The sequence below is a fragment of the Cupressus sempervirens genome, chromosome 3, assembly GCF_028749045.1.
Source record: "Cupressus sempervirens isolate cs-2001-9-10 chromosome 3, ASM2874904v1, whole genome shotgun sequence".
Taxonomy (NCBI): domain Eukaryota; kingdom Viridiplantae; phylum Streptophyta; class Pinopsida; order Cupressales; family Cupressaceae; genus Cupressus; species Cupressus sempervirens.
Genome location: NC_143120.1, coordinates 329,183,886 through 329,199,042, shown reverse-complemented (window position 1 = coordinate 329,199,042; position 15,157 = coordinate 329,183,886).

Sequence of the window (15,157 nt, the reverse complement as noted above, 5' to 3'; positions counted from 1 at the left end):
AAAATCATGGTGTACCTTCAAAATTATGCACAAAGTCTTATCCTAGTTATCTTGTAGAACCTTCAAAATATGTAGATCAATCTAAATCTCTGCTGATAACTCACACATTTTGTTTGTAACTGATAGATTTGTGTCTTTAACTAATGTCCTTGCATGATTCATCCTTTTCTACATAATGTCCATATGAGGAAGTATCATACCTTGAATATCAATCGATGTTTCCCTTATTCTAGCTTCTTCCCTTAACAATTCTTCTTATAGATTTGTCAAGAATCTGGATTTTGCAAAATGATTGGTATTGGAGCTTGGATGAAGTGCCAACTAATTTGCACTCTCCTGAAAGTCCTTGTCAATCTTGGCTAGTTTTTCCTTTATTTCCTTGGTAAATTTAGTGGAATGACTCAACTTTACAAATAAAGATACAACATTATTTACAGCATTTTCTAATGAAGATATCAAAGTAGATAGTTATACTTGATCAAATGCTATCTTTTGTGCTATATTATCTAACACTTTATTCTCAAACTTTCTCTCAGCTTTCATGAGAAGTTTGTCCTCCCATTAGTATCCTCATTGAACTTGTGTACAATATCAATTTATTGATCAATGATGGGAGCTTTTTTATTTACCACTATAGATAAGGCATCTATAAATATTTCTTTGATGTCTTCCAAGACTTGGCTCCTATCTCTCTTAGCTCTTAGTATTCTTTGTTTTTCCCTTTTCTTCCATAGCTCTCCTAAAATGTCCATTTCCTTAGCTGATAGATTTGATTGGTCCCAATTCGGGATTACAATCTTCTCATCAAGATTAATGCCATCAACTATGTTCTTTTTTCCCTTGCTTTTGGCTACTAAAGAAGGAATGATAGCTTTTCCCTTGTCAATCAAATCCTTTTGTTGTTCTTGTTGTTGTTGCTCGATTGAGATGGAGAGAGCCTGTTGCTTGGTCGATACTGATAGAGCTTGTTGCTCAGTTTTCTTTGTGACATAACTCAATGAAAGTGTGATAGTCTTCACTTCACTAATAGGTTGAACTGGGTTCAACTCAATTAATTGTTGCACAATTGTTTCCTTAAGTGGAGTGGAGGGAAGAGATGTCATAACTTCTATTGCAATCTTCTCAGCATCAAAGTCCTCAACTGTTTAAATCTCTAGAAGATATCCTTCTTCCTTGATGCCAAAAAGTTTCTTCCATGTCTTTGTTGTGGATTGCACAACATCTTCAATTTTATTTGACAAAATTTGGAAAGCTTTAAATCTAGGAGTATATTTGTCTACATATTTAAACATTGCCTCCTTGATTTCTTTGTTAGAGAGATTAGGCATGAGATTTCTTAAAGTCTTCTCTCTAATATCCTTCTATGTTTTTCTTGCATTATCCCAATGGTTTGAAACAACCTTCATCATATTTCAGGAGCATAGCCCTTAAGCTCAGAAGGGTCATATTTCCACTTTGTCATTTTCACAACTAATGCATCTTCAATCTATATTTCTTCTCCTCTTGGCTTCTGGAGTCATACTTGAAGTATTTGAATCCTCCCATACCCCTTTCTTCGCTTATACTTTCCAATTGTTTTTCAAAGGTAGGGAGTGCCTTCTTCAAGGATATGATTGGGTTATTGTCTTCATTGTCATCATCCTCATCTTGAAGCTTTAGCTATTTTTTTGCCTTCCTTGGCTTGGTAGTTGGAATCACATGTGTTGCTCTTGTTGATGATCTTGTTACTCTCTTGAGTGGCTTGGATGGGGTCTTTGCTTTCATCTTGGAAGGTTCCTCTTCTTCATCACTTTCCTCTACCTCTACATCTTCTTCTTCCTCTTCTACATCGTTACCCTTGCCTTTAGTGATCATAAGAGATGTGTTTGATCTAGCAAGTTTCTTCCCAATGGTTTCCAACCTCTTCTTCCCTCTCTTCAAATTTTGCGGGATCCAAACCTCTAGAGATATTCTTGTCTTTGCTTCTTTATAAGTTCCAAAATAAGTGGCTTTGGGGTACAGTATCTCATTGATGAGAGCCTTTGTAATATCCTTTATTTCATCAATATTCACCTCATATGCCAGAGGCTTAACTCATGCTATCCTACATCTGACTACCTAAATGTGGACTCTGTCATAGTCAACTAGGAAGCATATATCATGTTCGTATTCTTTGACAAGCTTCTCAGGGATCCTAAGCCTTCTTTGTATCCTTTCTTTGAAATTGTCAAAGTAAGCATTCGTGATGCCATCAAAGTTCTCACCCATTTCACTTATGAATTCTTTGATTTCATATAGAACAGGGGTGTCTTTCTTCCAAACAACATTTCCTTTGGAAGGAAAGAATTTATGAACATAAAAGAATAAACATACTAAGAGTGAACCGAACTTACATGGATTGTTCTTTCAAGCTTGAATGCCCTCCATTTTCATGCTTAGCTGGGAGTACTGAAGCTTGGCAAGGTCAAATGATAGATTCTTCTTTACAATCTTGTATACTAGGTCCACTACCTTGCATGGCATGTTGTTGGCGCAACTTGAATTGTAAATTTTATGAGCAATGACATAGATGCCAAACTTGATTTCCATGTCTATCACATTGTTCAACTCCATTCCTTTGTTGTCTCGTTTAGCTAGGGTTAGCTTTATTAGTTTTGCCTGACCTAGGGTTTTAGTAGTCTTGGATTTCTCTATCATAGGATACCATGTTATCCTGTGAATCATCTTCTTAGTGATAGGGAAGGTCTATTCCAAACAAAATGATGTATCATGAACTTAGCTTAGTATAAGTTGTATCCACTTTATTTGAAAGTTCCTGGCATTTGGTTGATGTGGGTCAACCCCCTGACTTCTGGATGTTTTTGATATGGCTTAAGCACATCATTTTCATACAAATCTATATAGGCCTGATCTAGCTTGAGATTTCCAAGCTCTTGGATAGAACAATGATAAAATGATATGTTATTGTGGATGAGTAATACCTTTGGAGGAACGGAAGAATGAGAACCTTGAGGATCCTTTTCCTCTACAATTGTTGGATAGAGATGGAATTTTGGAGGAGTGCAATCCGAACTCTTCACCAACATCTTCAAACCTCTCTTGACCTTAGAATTGGAAGACACTACCATACTTCTCGGTGAAGGAAGAATTTCATGATGATGAGTTCACCTAAGAATCTCCTTCAATAATTTGCACTAAAATTGATCTGGGGGACTTAAGAAATGCTAAGCTCAAAGAGAGTTTTGAAAATATAGTGAAAACAAAGCTTCGATCTTTACCTTTTATCAAATTTTTGAATTTAGGGCTTCATTTAATGCTCTGCACCTAGGTAGGTAAAAGAGACTTGGTTTGGTCTTGAACCTTAGTTAGTACAATCTTTCCAAGCTTGGTTGAGTCTGTGACTCGGTCAAGTCTACCTCTGCTCGGTTAGGTCTAACAAATTGGTTAGAACTAACAGCTCAGTCTGGTCTTAGTTTATCATTTGTCCAAGTGCATCTAATATGTTGATTTGGACTACTTTGCTTGGATGACTGGAGCTGATGTACAATATGAATTTTATCACAACTCCAGTGATCTCCTTACATATTTATGTAGAGATGATTGAGTCACCAAATCCATTGTCTTAGGTATCAATGACCTCACTGATTTCACTTGAATCCTCTAGAAAATTCTTTCCCCATTGCTACTTCATTTGTTTTTTGATAGTGTCATCCTTTGTTTTCTTTTCATCTTCAACTTTTTTTTTTATTCATGTAATTCTTCGCTAGATGACCAAGTTCTTTGCATGCATAGCATCTTATGGTAGGATCTATTTTTCTAAGGTGAGTCTTCATGCAGTTTGGTCCAATGTGCCCAAACTCTCCACATAAATAACATCTGCACCAAGTGTTGTAATCACAACCAAAGATCGTTTTAGTAAGTTGTTCTATAGGATTCCAATGCTTGGTTCTGCACTCTGAAAATTTATGACCCTATTTGTTGCATGACAAACATTTTCCTTCAAATTTGGACTTATTTGTGCATTCACCTGCTCTATGCCCATGCTTGTTACAACTGTAACATTTTCCATTAAAATTTGACTTTCCATTGCTCCAACACTTATTTGAAGTATTCCCTATTTTTCCACAATGATTGTGTGTAGGTCTTTTATTATTTTGAGCTCCTTAGTGTGATGACTCTTCTTGTTAAGTGTAGCCTAATCATGCTTTACATTTCTTTTTCTAGGATATCTCAGCTAACTAATTCATGTTTTCTTGTGAATTGATTAGTCTTTGGTTGGTTTTTTTTTTTTCTCTAAGATAATTCATGAGTCTTTCATTTTCTGTCCTCAGATGGATGACTTCTTGATTTGAATTGCTCAACTGACTTACCAAGTTTGTCTGATGTAGTGAGATCTGATGGATTTCATTGTCTTTTTCTTCTATCCTGGTGTTGAGTAGTCTTTTTTCTTCTTCTACCATATTTTGGTCATTTTTATCTTGATTCTTTTGTTCCATGACTTCACATATTCTAGCCGAGTGGATCTCTTATTCCCTTTTCAATTCTTTGACTTCTTCTTGAAGAATAAGGTTCCTTCCAAGTAGATCTTCTATAGTTGCATCTACTTCATTTGAATTTCTTTCTTTGCAAATATCTTCATTTTTCTCTTCTATGTAAAGATTGTCATTCATCTATGCTACCAATTCTTTTCTTCTTCTTATGGATTAAGAGAGTTGCTCCTTTAGTTTCTTTATTTTCTCCATGGACACATGTAGATCCAAGTTTTCATTCTCAATAGCCTTCTCTAGCTTGTACACCTCCATTGTGTCTGATCTTTTCTCTCAAGCTGCTAAAATTTCTGATAAGAGAACTTAGCTCTTATACCAATTGTTGGAAATGTAATACAAACTAGGTGAATGAGAAGGGGGTGAATTAGTAACCACTTAAATTTCTTCACTCGAACCACTTTGTTATATTTTTCCAATCTACTTAAATGTATGAAACATTAAAGCATTTAAGTAACAAGACCATAACACAATATTTGGTAACCCAGAAACCCTCCAAGTAGAAGGTAAAACTGGGGTGGCGATGACACCCACAATCCTTCACTACTATAGTAATAAAGTTGGCCAGTTAAGGCTTACAGATGATCACTTATGGTGATCTTACCCTGTAGTAATAAGGACTATTAGGTCTAGCTTGTGAAAGGATTTATATAATACAACTAAGTATGTACTCTATTAGGATTTTCTACAAAGGACCATTAGGTCCACCAGGTTAAAGGATTTGGGAGTGATGCACCTATTAGGATGAATCAATGGATGATCTCTGAAATGCTATTTTGATTGTTAATGAAGATCCTTTGAAGTAAATTGATCATCTAACTATGATAGATGAGTCTCTTTCTTTCCTTGTGATGCTTGTAGCCTTCTAGACAATCTACCCTTCCATATTTGATAATGATGATACAATGAATACTACTTCTCCCACACTTTGGATAAACAAATTATCATACTTATACCCATCCAAATAGATGTTACATAGGTCAGATATCATATGAATAGTTTTGAAAGAAATCACCAAGTCAGCTCGGGGCACTAACTCAAGTCAATGTCATACTCGAGCAATACTAGAAACACCTGGTCACCACTGTCTCCTTTGTTAGCTCTGGCACTCGGTAGACGTTGGGTGTATGATTCACATTGATCACTTGGTAGATGCTTCTGACTTGGCTTGTACTATTCTTCCATTTTGATTATTACCTTGGAACAAGACTGCTCTACTAACTCAGTTCACATTGGAGCTCAGTAGACACAATCAACTCAGTTGACACTAGAGCTCGGTGTGAACTATCAACTCGGTTGCCACTACAACTTTCTACAAGGTTAATTTGTTTGCTTGGATCCGTTGTGAGCTCGGTTAATACTGCATACTAGTGACTTGGTTAAAAATATATTATGAATAATTATTAAATAACACTAATTGACAATATATCTTGCATGAGATATAACAGAAGGTACTTCATTTATACAGTATATATATGAATTTAAATACATAAAGAGAAAGGAATGTGTCTCCAAGAATGATTGATCATGGATAAGTAGATACAACAAGTCACTTTCTAATACTAGCACTAGTACAAAACTATTGAGATTCATATGGTGAGAAATCCACTACCACCCGACCTTGTAAACCTAAATAGTTCACTCTTACACTATTGAGGACATAACATGTCCTTATCAGGTATTAATCCACAAGATACATTTAGGTTCTAATTATGATAATCATGAAAGATTTCTACGCAATGATTCTATAACTCAGCAAAGATGATAACTCTAATTTACCAGAGGCAACTAGAAATGAAGGAAACCTACGATGTATACTAGGAAGCATCATCACTTGAATCAACTCTAAGGTAACTCGATAGTCTCTCTAGATCCCTACCCCTAGTGACTGTATGTGACATTAACAACCTCTCGTATAGGCAAGGTTACTAACTACACTTCCCAAATGCCTTTCTAAACAAGTAAACATCTTCTCCCACTCCCACTCTAGTCTTTACAAGAACTCAAGGCATGGGCAGGGAACTTATCTTTTTAATTCATTTAATTCTTATTAATGTTTTGTTATCACTTGTATTAAATAACTTGCAACAAGTTTTCATAGTTGTCCACTTAGTGGGTTGACTATTATTGTAAGCCACTCCCCTTTACACACATAAATTACCTACCCTAGGTTCATGATTCCAAAGATCAAATCAAAGTCTTGAATAGTTTGATGATCAAATTTGTTTCCATGATATCCAACTGTATAATCAATCCTAGGTTTTCCCAATTCACAACATCATAACATAAATCTAAGAATTCACTTAATCCTAGACTTTAACAAAGTCAGTTAGGTTGAAAGATTGAAGCCATAAAGACATAACAAAGCATGTAGTAAAAACATAACATCAATTAAATAAACACATATGAGCCTCTAGTTTACTTTCTTATTCGGTCTTCTAAATGCTTAAGTAATATAAAGTAAATATAAAAAGTAGATAAGTATATAACTTTAATATGAATCATTAAGCAAACACTAATTCCCAATAAGAATAGGATCGAACATTAGATACAAAAGTCTAAATAATTAATAATATTAATGAGTAAATAATTATATTTATCCTTTAATACATATTATTTATTTATTTTCTTTCTAAAAAGTATTTACCTTTCAAAATAAATAATTCTTTCTTAATAAATATTATTTAAATTTGTTGGAACTATAATTGGAACAATTATTATGTTGTCATTGATGTCATCCCTTATTGGTGAGATAGTTGCTACCTAAGTAGAGTGTCATAACAAGATGATTGACGAAGAGGATTTGAGAAGAAGAGATAACAAGAGAACCTAGCGGAAAGGTTGAGTTATGTGGAGTTACAATGGGCACTTGATTAGTTAGACTTTGGCAAGATAATGTGTTGTTTAATGATAACACTAAGTAGAAAAGAGAGTTGTGTTAAAGCCTACAAGAGATGATCGATAAAGAACAAATAATTAAGCTTAATCGAGCTTCAAAGTAGAAGATTAAGGAACTAATGGTTGAAGTCGAGTTATGCTTGTGTCGACCGAGTAAATAGTAGAAGTTGAACAAATTTAGTGTTGATTGAGCATCAATAAAAGATAGAGTAATAGAAAAGTTGGATCGAGCACCAGTAAATGAATCGAGCAAAGACAATGTAAATTGAGTGACAGAAGATGCTAATGACCAAGGCTAAGGAATATAGTGTTTCCCAAGTGACAACATTTTACATTTTGTGAAGGAATCTCAATTCCTAGCCAACATAGTTGGATTCTTGGAATATGGAAAGCATGTTGAAGATAAGAATTGATGAGTTGGAACATTTAATATAAGGGAAATTGTGTTTGAAAATTTCTATGCATGAATTCAATGAGAAGTTTGGAGAAGTTTCTAGAAGAGGAAGGAAGAAATAAAAAGATGGAAGGATTTGATGAATTTGACCTAACCCTAAGATCGACAATGGTGTTTAAGCAACAAAAGATCAAGCTACCCATTTAAGAAGACATAAGAGCTAATTTAGAGAGGTTGATAGAACTGATGAAGACCTTAACAAGGTTGGGCATGTTGTTGATTTTGTTGGTTGGTGAATTTGAGCAAATTACTAAATAGTGAAGAGTTGAGGAGGAGAGAGTTTGCTTGAAGGGTTGCCAAGCAAAACAGTGGTGGAGATGATAATGAAGGATAATCAATGAGTCAATTGTCAAACCAAATTTGTGATCTGTATTTGCAAAGTGAGTTGTATTTATTCAAATCAACTTATTGTTACTTTCTAACAAAATTAAACTTAATAAATAAATAAAATTATATTTAATATATTATATATATTATATACTTAATATACAATGTATAATATATTATTATATTATAAATTATTTTATTTTATTTTATTAAATTTATTTAATTAAACATATTTTAAAATTTATTAATGTTATTTAATAAATAAAATACTATATATATGCATGTATATATATGTGTGTGTATGTATAAAGAACATAACTTACTTTATGCTTGATGCCCTTTCAAAAGGGGCAGGCCTCAGGCCTGGATTGGCAAAAGGACGCTTGTGTTGGAAAGTCTTTATCTGCCTATATTTATTATTATTTTGCCTGGTTGTAAGTATGAACCAGTAGGTTATATATAGTGAAGATCATTTACAAATCTTGTGCTCAATGAAGAAACACATGAGACTTACAAGCTTATTCAAGCTCCTTATGAGCAACCACATTAGAAAAAACTATTGGAAGACAAGAGTCACAATTTAGAATCCACCTTTTACAATGAGATAAATACAACTAATAGAAGACCAAGAGTCACAACTTAGAATTTCACGATGATGCCTCATCTTGGGATTTGAACCAGTCTCTACAATGAGAAGTCACTACTTTAACCAATTCACTAGTTTTTTATTTAAATTCAACTAGTAGATCTAAACATTATATATTCATGATACATATATTTTTTCAAAAATCTTTTAAAATGAACAAAACATATCTTTTTATTATCAAAATCTAAAAAGGGATTTTTCTTCAAATATAATGGGTTTTCTCTTAAAAGAATTGTATGATTACATTATCAAATCTAACTAAGTTTATGTCTAGCAATAATAGGTTTCTTTTATTCTCATTTTTTTCAAACTACCCACAATCCATAATTGATTTGTTTATCCAAATTTACTCAATAGAAACCCCCCAAACCCAAGAAACTAAACTCTCTTCAATCTTTTACAATAAAGCTACAAAAATAAAAACTATAATCAGGTTTTGTTATAGAGATTATCAAACACAAAGAAAACTAGCTTTTTAAAAAGATAGTTCACAAAAATTCACAAATAACTAGAGATCCTACCTTTTAAACACTACTTGAAAGATTTGAACAATAGGAGACCCAAGCCAAATTTGAGTCTTTCCCTCTTCAAGACTCTAGTTGTTCGAGTAATGAGACTCGCCATGAGTTGTGTGAGTCTCCCAAGTCAATGAGTTAGGAAGGGCTTGCCGGGTTAAAATGACTCGTGACTCGGGCTCAGTGGGCCAAGCAAGGTGACTCAGCTGACTTTTGTGACTCATGGTTCAAGGCATGACTTGTGGGTTATGACTTGCTTGACCCAGTCGCAGCGGTCAACGTTTGGCAAAGTGAAAACATTAAAAATTGCTCATTTATAAAAAAAATTGGGTTCTTTTCATCCTTAAGACCTTAAAATGGCTTTCATAACACTCTATTATGAGAGAGAGAGAGAGAGAGAGAGAGAGAGAGAGAGAGAGAGAGAGAGAGAGAGAGAAGAGAAATAGAGTGCCATTCTTTTGCAAATAGCTAAAAGGAAGAGGAGAAAAGCTTGCATTTGTGACATTGGAGCAACTATATGCTTGCATTTAGATCATCAAGGAGTTTATAGGAGCTCTTCTCAACACTTCTTAACACATTTCAAAGAGGTAAGAAGTTATTTTTTTGGATTTTGATATTTTTTTCTCTATGCTTATGGGTTTTTTGGATGAATTTTTTTGTATGTTTATGGGTTTTGTTTTACTTTATATCTTCATAAAATACAATTCTTAAATGGTAATATTTGGTCTAAAATATTGTATTGTAACAACCTTGACATTTTTCCTTACTCATAATGGCTCCTCCAACTAAAAAACATAAGCTCTCTAAAAGAAATAAAAAAGATGAGTGCTAGAAGTACACCATAGATTTTTTGAGTAGAGGTAGAACTCAAACAAAATACCTATTTTGTATGGTCATTAATAGTGGGGAGATAAATAGATTCAAATTTACCATATCGATGGCATACATGGTCATGATGTTGAGCCTTGTAAAGTTGCAACTCCTAAGGCTCAACATTTTTGTTATGTTTCCTTAGAAAATTTTGAACAAGAAAAGGAATTAGGACAAAAATAATTAGCAAATTTAGCTCAAATTAGTTCCACTTCCGTTCCACACTCATCTGGAACTACTTTTGTATCTAGTTTTACACCCCTAGGTTCAATAGGTTATGTTGGAGAAGGTGCTTCCCTTCCCCCCTATCATTCTAGTGCTTCTACTAGTGGTACTTTTTATACATATATTCCTTGCACTGCTAGTGGCACTACCCCTACTAGTAGTATTGGCATTACCTATTGTCCTAGAATCAGAAAATCTAGGTTGGACAATTTTTTTGTACCATGTTTCACTCTTGGTGCACAACCATCACTTGAGAGCTTTGCCTAGAATAGGGAGATCCATGAAGCTAGAAGAAGACAAATTTGCAAGTTTTGGTATTTCTACAATATTCCATTTATAGTAGCCAAGTACTTCAACTTCATTTATATTTGATTGTTTTACATTTTAAGTTTAAAATTCAATTTTTAAAATAAAATTTTATAATCTTAACTTGATGTTGAAATATGCTAATTAAAATATTTTTATAAATGTAAGAGGACTCCTTATTGGTAGGGGATGATTGATGCAATTTTCATCTATGGTGTGGGGTTTAAAGCTCCCACTGAAGATGAGTTGAGTGGCCCCCTCTTACGAGAAATGGTTGAGGAGATGAAACTTGAGTTGGAGGACCATAGAAAGATTTTGAGCCAAAGGGAGTGTACCATTATGACAGATGGATGGACAGGTAGGAGGAATATGACTCTCCCAAATTTTCTTATTTCTAGTGGAGGTAATTCATCATCCTCTACTTCTTGAAGTCTAAGATTTCATGTATTATTGAATAACTAAAATTTTGTTTTATTGACTATTCAATGATAATTATTATTTTATTTTCACTTTTAGGATCCACCATGTTTTTGAAGTCTATAGATGCTTCCTCACATGTCAAAAATACAAAATTCTTATGTGAGGCTATTGAGGAGGTTATAAGGGAGGTGGGGGAAGAGAATGTTGTCTAGGTGGTGATTGATATTGCAACTAATTATGTTGTTGCATGTAAACTTTTAACTTCTAAGTTTCTAAAAAAATTATTTTAGTTTTTCATTCAATTTTGAAAATTAAAAGTTTTTTAACACATTAAAATTTTTAATTGTTTACTACCTAATTTAAAACTGCTACAAGAAAACTTTTGATGGAGAGACACTCAAGAATCATTTAGACTCCTTGTGCAACACATTGCCTCAAACTCATGTTAGAGGATATTGGCAAGATTGAATGGGTGAAATCATGTGTTGCTAAGGCCAAAAATCTTTACAAGTTCATCTATAATCATGCCTTGGTCCTCAGCATTATAAGGGAATACATAGAGGTAAAGGAGTTGGCTCATCCCGGTATCACAAGATTTGCCTCTAACTAAAATCCTTGTTGAGTTCAAGGTTAGCTTCAAGGTGCATGTTTGTTGGTCCATAATAGATTTCCTCCTCCTTTTTCACTACCCCTATAGGGATAGATGCAACAAAATGTGTTTATGATGAAGGTGGTTTTTGGGAGCCATGTAAGGAGATTGTGGAGGTAATTTAAATTTTAAAAGCTCAAGTATTAAAGTTAAAATTTAAACTAATTTATCTCATACATATTTTTGTTTTATTTCATTGTGCAACTTTGCAAAGTTTCATCATTCACTAAATTGTTTTTTTATTCAATTGTTTTGTAGATCATATGAAGACATGGATAGGGCCAAGGAGGCTATTAGAGCCAAATATGTAGGATTTGAGGAAAAATATGGACCTATTTGGGACATAATTGATAGGAGATGGAAAAATCAACTTCATAGACCCATCCACGCAGCAACCTATTACCTCAATCTGGCATACCATTTCCATGAAGATATCAAGGTAGATGAGGAGGTTCTTAGTGGTCTATTCACCGTGATATTGAGGATGGCCATTAATTCCACAAATATATTGTAATTATGCAACAAGGCCCATTTTTTAAAGTCAAATTTGCAAAGGTCATACAAAATTACAGCTTAAGCCTTATACAATCTAGTTTCTAAATTTCTAGCTTTAAAGTTAAAATTTTGAAATGAGACTAATATTTTTCTCTTTTCATTTTTTCAAAATTTTGATAGATGGTGGAAAATGTTTGGCCCTTCAACAAAAAACCTTCAACAAATCACCATACGCATAATGAGCCAGCCAAGTAGTGGTTCTGAATGTGAACACAACTGGAGCATGTTCGAGCACATCCACTTGAAGAGGTGTAATAGGTTATCTATGGAGAAAATGAATAAGCTAGTATTTGCACATTACAACCTACACATTAGGACCAGAGAGATTTTGGATAGTGACACCTCTCTTATTACTCTAGAGGAGGTTGATCCAGAGTCTGAGTGGATCACTGAGGCTATGATGCTATCTTTGATGATCAGGAACTAGAGTGGGTTGACAAGGCAGACAGAGAGGATGAGGTCATGGCTATGGCAACAAAGGACCAAAGAGCTACATTTGTTCCTAGTGGCACCTCAAGGCACTGGCAAAGACTACAGTTGATCCTAGTGGCACCTTACAAGCTGACGTTATGACTAATTAGTCATATAGGACCTACCTTAAATGCCTTACTAAGAGGCATTTTACAGATTATACTAAGGTTGGGGTTGAGGATGGGGATGATGATGAGGATGAGGACTAGGAGCCATAGCTATAATCTTATTTTAACTTTTTGTTCAATTTAACATATGATTGGAACATTTGATGATGACTATTGATGTGTTGGATTTCATGTATTTGATATACATTTTGATGGGTTTCATGGATTTATCATTTTATATACCTATATTTTCTCTTTCCTTCAACTACTATTTAGTATTTAGAAATTTACCTTTGTAGTATACTAGTATTGTACTTATGTAATCGATGTATGTTTAACTTTTAACTATGTGCATTGTGATCAAATTACCTTCTATTTCATGATGTTATTGTTTCTTTAAGATTTATTCAATAATAGGTGCATGAAATGTTCTTTAAATCCTAAAAAATCTCAAATTTTTGAGGGTTTTATCACTTTGCTGAGTCACTACCAAGTCCAAGCAGGGTCACGAGTCAAGTTAGCTTTGCCAAGTCCAAGTTGGGTTTGAGTCTTGTTACAGTGATCCAGTCTCCAGAAATCTCCTCCCAAAATTACCTAATATGCTTAACCAATTCCACTTCCAAATTTACTAACTTGCACTCCAAAATTTCCTTCCTCCCCGAAGATGAACTCTCATCTTCTTTTTGTAGGAAAAAACCATACTAATTAGGGACTCAAAAGTCAAAAACCCAATTAACGTAAGTTTAAAATTTAATAACCTTAATTTCATTTTTTACTCTTTTTTTCCAAAATATCCCATAAATATCTGAAAATATCTCATTTGGAGGATAAAGCCTTTATTTTGAATTTTTATTTTCACTTTATGAAATTTGACAATATTTTTGCAAAACATCACCTTTTTGGATATAATTTTTTTTCTTTATTCCCAAATTGAATTTCATAATTATTGCTTTTGTTATATCACATGATTATATATAACATCCATATATTTCATGATTCAAATAACTTGTTCATTTAAAAAAAAAATTTATAATGTGTGATTAAATTTTGACATCAAATTAAAACAAGCCTCTTAATTAAATATAGTTAATTAATAAACATATCTTAATATTACAAACACATTGTGAACCAAACCACGAAAGTCACTTTAAATCAAATAACAGAAAACCACAAACACAAGATAAAGGATTATTGATTCTATCTCACTAGACAATTCAGTTAGGTGATCAATAGAAACTTGTCCACTATGATGGGACAATAGAGGTTTAGGTTGGAATTTAGACCTACTACATATTTCCCCTTCCTTTCCATAGAGTTATTGTGATAGGGCACACTCATTCCTAGCAATTCAGGGAAGTCAATTCTTAGTACCTAGAATCCTACATAAGATACAAGCATGTACATATACATATATCTAAACTAAACATAAAATGTTGGGGAGTTGTGCATCTTATACATCTTGACTCACAAGTGACTATGAATCCCTCCCTCAACCATACAACACATCAATCAGAAAAGTAAAACATACATGTGACCATACACATGCAAGTATTGAGTCAATAACCAATAAGACATTTGCATACATTATAATAATTAAATTCATTAACTCAAGCATGTACAATAACTACATTATGAAAATAATCATAATCAACCACTGAAAGCATATAATACATAAGAAAAATCAGATGATATAAATATGTGTGTAATATAATGTTGTACAATATGTTCGTAATATAATGTTGTACAATATGTCCTCAAAACATTGATAAACAAATACACACATCAAAAAAATTAGTTTAAGCGAGTATCATAACATAATCCAAAAGTGAACTAGGGGTGGGTATTACATCTAACCCCCTAGAGCAAGGCTTACTCCTAGAAGCATAAAAACAAGTAGGGGTATAAATGAAGTAATTTAGATGCAACTTCCCATGTCAATAATGAGTCATTAGTTGGATCTTATTGGACCCTTACTTGGTCGACGATTTGACCCCTAAGGGTCAATTCCCACTTATCTAGAATGCAAATGAGATCTAAAGTTAGGTGTGTGTCATCTACCTATTATGTGTTCCAGTCAATAACTAATAAGACATTTGCATACATTATAATAATTGAATTCATTTACTCAAGCATGTACAATAACTACATTATGAAAATAATCATAATCAACCATTGAAAGCATATAATACAT